This window comes from Leucopleurus acutus, assembly GCF_964270905.1.
Source record: "Leucopleurus acutus genome assembly, chromosome: 9".
Taxonomy (NCBI): Eukaryota; Metazoa; Chordata; class Mammalia; order Artiodactyla; family Delphinidae; genus Leucopleurus; species Leucopleurus acutus.
Genome location: NC_139144.1, coordinates 65,549,933 through 65,557,429, shown reverse-complemented (window position 1 = coordinate 65,557,429; position 7,497 = coordinate 65,549,933).

Below are 7,497 nucleotides of genomic sequence, written 5' to 3'. Positions count from 1 at the left end.
GCTGATAGCCGCGGCTCGTGCCCGTCTCTGGAGCTCCTTTAGGTGGTGCTGTTAATCCCCTCTCCTCGTGCACCAGGAAACAAAGAGGCAAGAAAAGTCTCTTGCATCTTCGGCAGGTCCAGACTTTTTCCCAGACTCCCTCCTGGCTCCCGTGGAGCATTAACCCCCTTCAGGCTGTGTTCACGCAGCCAACCCCCGTCCTCTTCCTGGGATCCGACTGAAGCCCGAGCCTCAGCTCCCAGGACCCACCCATTCCGGCGGGTGAGCAGACAAGCCTCTCAGGCTGGTGAGTGCTGGTCGGCACCGTTCCTCTGTGTGGGAATCTCTCTGCTTTGCCCTCCACATCCCTGTTGCTGCGCTCTCCTCCGTGGCTCCAAAGCTTCCCCCCTTGGCCACGTGCAGTCTCCTCCTGCGAAGGGGCTTCCTCGTGTATGGAAACCTTTCCTCCTTTATAGCTCCCTGCCACTGGTGCAGGTCCTGTTCCTATTCTTTTGTCTCTGTTTTTTCTTTTTTTTTTTTTTGCCCTACCCAGGTACGTGGGGAGTTTCTTGCCTTTTCGGAGGTCTGAGGCATTCTGCCAGCATTCAGTAGGTGTTCTGTAGAAGTTGTTCCACGTGTAGATGTATTTCTGATGTATTTATGGGGAGGAAGGTGATCTCCATGTCTTACTCTTCTGCCATCTTGAAGATCCTCCCAGTTTTATATATTTACGTGCATGTTTACTATTTCTGGCAGTTTTTATTCCTCTGTGTAGATCTGAGTTTCCATCTGGAATCATCTTTCTTCAGCCTGAAGAACTTTTAAAAATAATTATTGTAATGCAGGTCTGCTGACAACTCTCTAGGTTTGTTGGTCTGAAAATCTTTTTAATCCTAATTTTTTTTTTTTTTGCGGTATGCGGGCCTCTCACTGTTGTGGCCTCTCCCGTTGTGGAGCACAGGGTCCGGACGTGCAGGCTCAGTGGCCATGGCTCACAGGTCTAGCCACTCCATGGCATGTGGGATCTTCCTGGACTGGGACACAAACCTGTGTCCCCTGCATTGGCAGGCGGACGCTCAACCACTGCGCCACCAGGGAAGCCCTCTTTCAGCATATTAAAGGTGGTGTTCCATTGTTCCGGTTCGCATTGTCTCTAGTGAGAAGTCATCTGTGCTCTTATCTTTGTTTCTATGTATGGCATGTCTTTTTCACTGGCTGCTTTTAAGATTTCCTCTTTATCATTGGTTTTCAGCAAATTGATTATGACGTGCCTTGGTATGATCTTCTATATATTTTGCTTGGCATTTTTTGAGCTTCTTGGATTTGTAGGTTTATAATTTTCATTGAAATTGGTAAATTTTCCCTTATTATTTCTTCAAATATTTTTTTCTCATTCCCCACTCTCCAACCACCACTTCTTTAAGGGGCTCAAATTATACATATTTTTAAACTCCTTGATATTTTCACACAGGTCATGGAGGCTCTGTTTATTTAATTTTCAGACTTCTTTTTCTCTGAGCTTTGGTTTGGATAGTATTTATTGCTAGTTTTCAAGTTCATTAATCTTTTCTTTTGCAGTGTCAATTTGCTGTTAAGCATACCCAGTGTATTTTCTATCTCATATATTGTAATTTTCTCTAGAGTTCCGTTTGATTTTTTAAAAAATATCTCCCCTTTCTCTCATTTGATTTATTAGGAGCCATTGGTGACAGATATAAACACAGTCTCAAATCATGGGAAGATGCTTTCCAAAATCAACTTAATAATTCCAATAGTAGTTGTGTAGTGGACACTGAGGAGCCACCTTATGAATGTCCAAAAGGAGCCTGACCTCTGTATCAGTAGTGGTACAGTGGCAATGTAAATAATAAAATGAAAAAATCCATAAAGTCCCTTGGCATAATAGACAGAAGATAGGCTTTAGAGTCAGACAGATCTGAATTTATACCCTTAATTCTGCCACTTATGTAATCTTGTGTGAATTCCTTAACAGTTTCCTCATCCAGATAATAGAAATAATCACTTCTTAATATGGTTGTTAAGAAGATTAAGTGCTCTAATATGAATAGAACTCAGGGCCTGGCACATAGTCAGAACACAATAAAGGCTCATTCTCATTATTTTATTATTATTTATAAACCTGTACAAATAATTTCCACCTCATCTCAAGAAAGAATTTTTATTCTTCTTGTCTTATATTTGAACCATCTGTCTACATTTTGAGCCCATATAGAATAGGACCGCTGTTACTATATATTTTGTGCTGTTTCAGGTGATAATCAAACTTTAAAAAATGACAAAAAATACAAAATCATCTTTCCCTCATAGAATAGTTGGACACTCGTTACTCTGCATGGATTGCTTGGAAAACCCCCTCTCAATAAGCAGGCACCCCAATTGTTGGTGTCAATGAAGCCTAGTAAACACATGTGTCAAGAGTGCTAGTTAGGGCTTCGCTGGTGGTGCAGTGGTGAAGAATCTGCCTGCCAATGCAAGGGACACGGGTTTGAGCCCTGGTCTGGGAAGATCCCACATGCTGTGGAGCAACTAAGCCCGTGCACCACAACTACTGAGCCTGAGCTCTAGAGCCCACAAGCCACAACTATCGAGTCCACATGCCACAACTACTGAAGCCTACGTGCCTAGAGCCCATGCTCCGCAACAAGAGAAGCCATGACAATGAGAAGCCCGTGCACTGCAACAAAGAGCAACCCCCGCTCACCGCAACTAGAGAAAGCTCACGCACAGCAACGAAGACCCAACACAGCCAAAAATAAATAATTAAATAAATCAAGAAAAAAAAGAGTGTTAGTTAAAGATGACAATTATGATAGGGCACATTTCTTAAACCAAGATAGTTTCTGTTTACAATATTTTAATTGTTGAAATAGGACCTGTACCAGACCAGATGTGTTTTCAGCTGGGTACTCACTGAGCTAGATTCCTCTATAATCAGGATGACCACACATCTCAGTTTGCCTAGAACTGTTCCTGTTTATGTGTCCCAGAATAATTATTAATAGTGCTCCCTTACATTCCCAAAAGTGTTTGGATAATTAATTCCATGGTCACTCTATCTATAATTATCCTTTAACAACTATATTCTGCAACTCATTTGGTAGATACCATAAGTAGTACTGTGCTGTTGTTACTCTTAAAGCTGACCATGGTTTAAGACCTATATTAACATCTGGAATGTGAGAAATACCACCTGGTGAAGCAAATTACTTTTATTACAAGCTCATTGTGAATTCAGAGAAAACACATTGCAAGTTAATTAGAAAATGAAAGAGGAGAAATAGATCTTAGCAGTACTGCCAAACAGAATGTTTATAGGAGAAGGAGATACAGATGGGTTTGTTAGAGCAGAAAGTTAATATCTGCAAAACTTTCTGCCCACTATTATTCCCTGGCTTCTAATGTGGCTATTGTATGGTACTTCTCAAGGGTTGAGGGTAGAGGTGGGCGAGTGGTAGTTGATGGGTGGAGAAGTAATCAAAAATCTAAACAGAGAGGGATAGGTATATATATTAGAAAAGGTATATTCAATATAGTATTACATATAATTTTACATTTTAAGAACAAAAATACCCATTATTTTCTTCAATCAAGGCAAGTAAAGTTTAACCAAAACTTCTACTGGCAAGGCAAAGAGATTTGCAAATTGGGGCTCATCTCTCAAGGCTAAAATTTATCAGAATCTTGAGGGAGGTGATATACATGAGGTTTTTTTTTTCAACTTTTTTATGGAAATAAAATTGCTATGCAGAGACACAGAATTCACTTATGCAAACTGGTTTGGTGCCAAGCAAACTTGCTAATTCTTAACAATTAAAATAATTTATTTGTAATTTACACATAATTTGGGTGGGGAGCTTTCTATACAATCATAATAGCTGCAAATAATGACAGTTTTGTATCTTCCTTTCCACAATCCATATACCTTTTAAATCATTTTCTTTTTCTACTGCTAACTGGTACCTCCTGTAAGAAACTGAATAGGAGTGGTTTCTCTTGAAGGTGATGTCAGACTAGGAGGTCCTGACCTTCATCCCCTCATAGAAACAACATATTAACAACTACTCATGAATGAAAATAGCTCTGAGAGTTCCAGAGTATGATTAAGAACAACAACCCAGTGGAGCACAATAACTAAGGATGGTTGCAGAGAAAACTGCAGGAAGCATCCTACCTGCATTATACCATCCCACAGAGGGATTCCTCAGACCACGACTTGCCTTCATGGGAGAAAAAGAAAGCAGGAGGACCCCAGGGTCTTTTGCCACTGAGGAGCCAGCAGCCCTTGCCACAGGTACAGATACCCACAGCCTTTGCCATCCAGGATCCCTGCAGTCTTTTCATGGCTTGATAGCTCATTTCTTTTTAGCACTGAATACCATTCTGTTATCTAGATGTATCACAGTATATTTATCCATTAGCCTACTGAAGGACATACTGCTTCCATGTTTTGGAAATTATGAATAAGCTGCTAAAAACATTCATACGTAGGTTTTTACGGGGACATAGTTTTCAACTCATTTTGTAAATATTAAGGAGCATGATTGCTGAATTGTATGGTAAGAGTATCTTTAAATTTATTAAAAACTTCTAAATTGTTTTCCAAAGTGCCGGTACCAGTTTTATTCCCACCAGCAATGAATGATTGTTCTTGTTGCTCCGACATCCTCACCAGCATTTGGTGTTGTCAGTTTTGTGGATTTTGGCCATTCTAAGATAAGTGCTGCGGTATCTTATTGTTGTTTTAATTTGCAATTCCCTAATGACATATGTTGTTGAGCATATTTTCACATGCTTACTTGCCATTCATTTATTTGCTTTGGTCAAGTATCTGTTAAGGTCTTTTGCCCATTTTCAAATCCAGTTTTTTCTTCTTGGTACATTTAGGGTAACAGTTCTTCACCTGTGAAGACAAGTCTGTGGCTTGTCTTCTCATTCTCTTGATAGTGTCTTTCACACAGCAGAAGCTTTTAATTTTAATAAAATTCTGCTTATTAATTTTTCCTTTCATGGATCATATCTTTGGTTTTATACCTAAAAAGCCATTGCCATACATAAAGTTATCTAGATTTTCTCCTATGTTATCTTCCAGGAATTTTATAGTTTTGTATTTCACATTTACATCTATGGTCCACTCTGAGTTAATTTTTGTGAGGTATAAGGTCGGTTTCTAGGTTCTTTTTTTTGCCTGTGTATGTCCAGTGGATCCAGCACAACAGACTACACAACCAAAGATAAGGCAGAGATGACACGAGCCAATACCACTGGAGGAATCAATTATATACACAAATGATGAGAGGGACTCAAATCAAGAACAAAGGCAGCCAAATCAGGGGAGGTGATGAAATTGTTGGCCAGCCTGAGGAAAAATATACCACTGCTACTCGGGTGGAGAGGGAGGACTAGGTCCAGATGGCACTGGTTTTAGAAGTAGAGAATGTAAAGTATGTCTGGTATGGGGTGTGTGTGTGTGTGTGTGTGTGTGTGTGTGTTTTAGGAAAAGTTGAAATACATCCCACCTCTCGTCCTTATCTATTTCATGTGTGATTAAAATCTGGGAAATGTTTAATGTTTTCTTTCAGAATTACTTGTTAGTTGCTTTTTTTCATTTTTGTGAGCTGCTAAGTGTGAAAGATGAGGATTACACACCATCTTTTTCTCCAAGGAATGAGTAACTACTTAATTTTATCCCAAAAGAGTTAGTAAAAGATTCAGTTTCCTTATTTATGACTAGAGACCTAAAGAGATTTCCTAATTTTCATCCTCAAATAAATAAGACAACAGTTCACCTAAATGCAGGAAGATAACATTAAAGGATTCAAGGAATATTACAGAACTAAACTTCACTAAATGGCAAGTGAATGGAGTCTGGGCTTAATTAGTATTCTGTCCTAAGTTAGAAGACAAAGTTTCTAGATTTTTTGTTTACATAAAGGGATTTGGTACCAACTGTTCCCCATATTCAGATGATCTTAATGTTCTTGGGATGTCTGGCACAAAGAAATGAGAGTTTACAGGTGATGCCATGAACTTTTCTCTCTGGAACTGGTACCAGATGGAACAAGTATTGATTACCATGGCCAGTTAAACAGAATTTAAGTTAATAGCACTTTAAACCTCTTCACTCTAACTAATCGGATGATCCTGGAGCCAATGAAGAGGATGTGGCCTTCTTAAATTTGATAGCGAATTGGGGACGTAATATTTATGTGGCTTGCAGTCAACTCTGAATATGGCTAAAATCTCACTAGCTGTTCTGCTGAGGAATAGATTCCAGGAATTTCGATACCACCCACTGCTCCTCCTCACCCAGTGTCATGAGAGGAAGGCGCAGAGCAAAAAGATGTAGCGCTAGACGAGCATGTTCTGTGGTGCCCGGTACTGAAAGTGTAAGTGTGATGGAGATAATACACAGTTTGAAACATACGAAATCTGATGTTCTGAATATCAGACATCTAAAAGTGTAAGGGAAAGATTCCAGTTTCACAGACACCAAGTGAAAGTGGAAGTTCTTGCCATTCAGGAATATTTGATACTTCAAAGTACACAATTACAAACCTATCATATACAATAACATTCTTTGCCATATAACTCCCATATAAAATCAAAAAGCTTATTCTGCTATCAACAAGAAAATCATAACAAAAACACTTTAAAGTCAACCAAGATTAGTTCATTATGACGAGATGATAAATTTCAAATAGAGGTAATTAAATAGGCTCCTGGAGCGCTTAATAATCTAGCTAATGAAGAAGAGTGAATCATATGAAGACACTAGAAAAATATTTAAATATCTTCCTGCTTTCACATAAAATACTTATGGTGATGAAGATAACTTCAACGAGGACACTGATGACTAACTGGCTAATGACAGTTGTCAATTCCATGGCTATTTAAAATTTATCACTGGACTTCCCTGGTGGAACAGTGGTTAAGAATCTGCCTGCCAAAGCAGGAGACACGGGTTCGATCCCTGGTCGAGGAAAATCCCACATGGCACAGAGCAACTAAGCCTGTGCGTCATAACTACTGAGCCTGCATGCTGCAACTACTGAAGCCCCCAAGCCTAGAGCCTGTGCTCCACAACAAGACAAGTCATCGCAATGAGAAGCCCGTGCACCATAATGAAGAGTAGCCCCCCTCGCCACAACTAGAGAAAGCCTATGCACAGCAATGAAGACCCAATGCAGCCAAAAATAAATAAATAAATAATTTTTTAAAAAATTGCTGTCTCTGAAACCACTAAAAAAAGAAGTTAAAAGAAATAATAAAATTTATCACTGAACAATAAAATTTGAAATGCCCTGAAATCTTACACTGCAGATATGAAAGAAGATTGATAAAGGTTTCCCTAAATATGATAACAATCCTAAAAACTAACACATTACTAATAATAAGTTGTAAAGCAGAAAGAAACTCTTGCAAACTATTAGTAACTTTTTAAAAATATTTGCTCAATAATGCCAGAGGAAAATTGAATTATCTTTCAATTCATTCTAC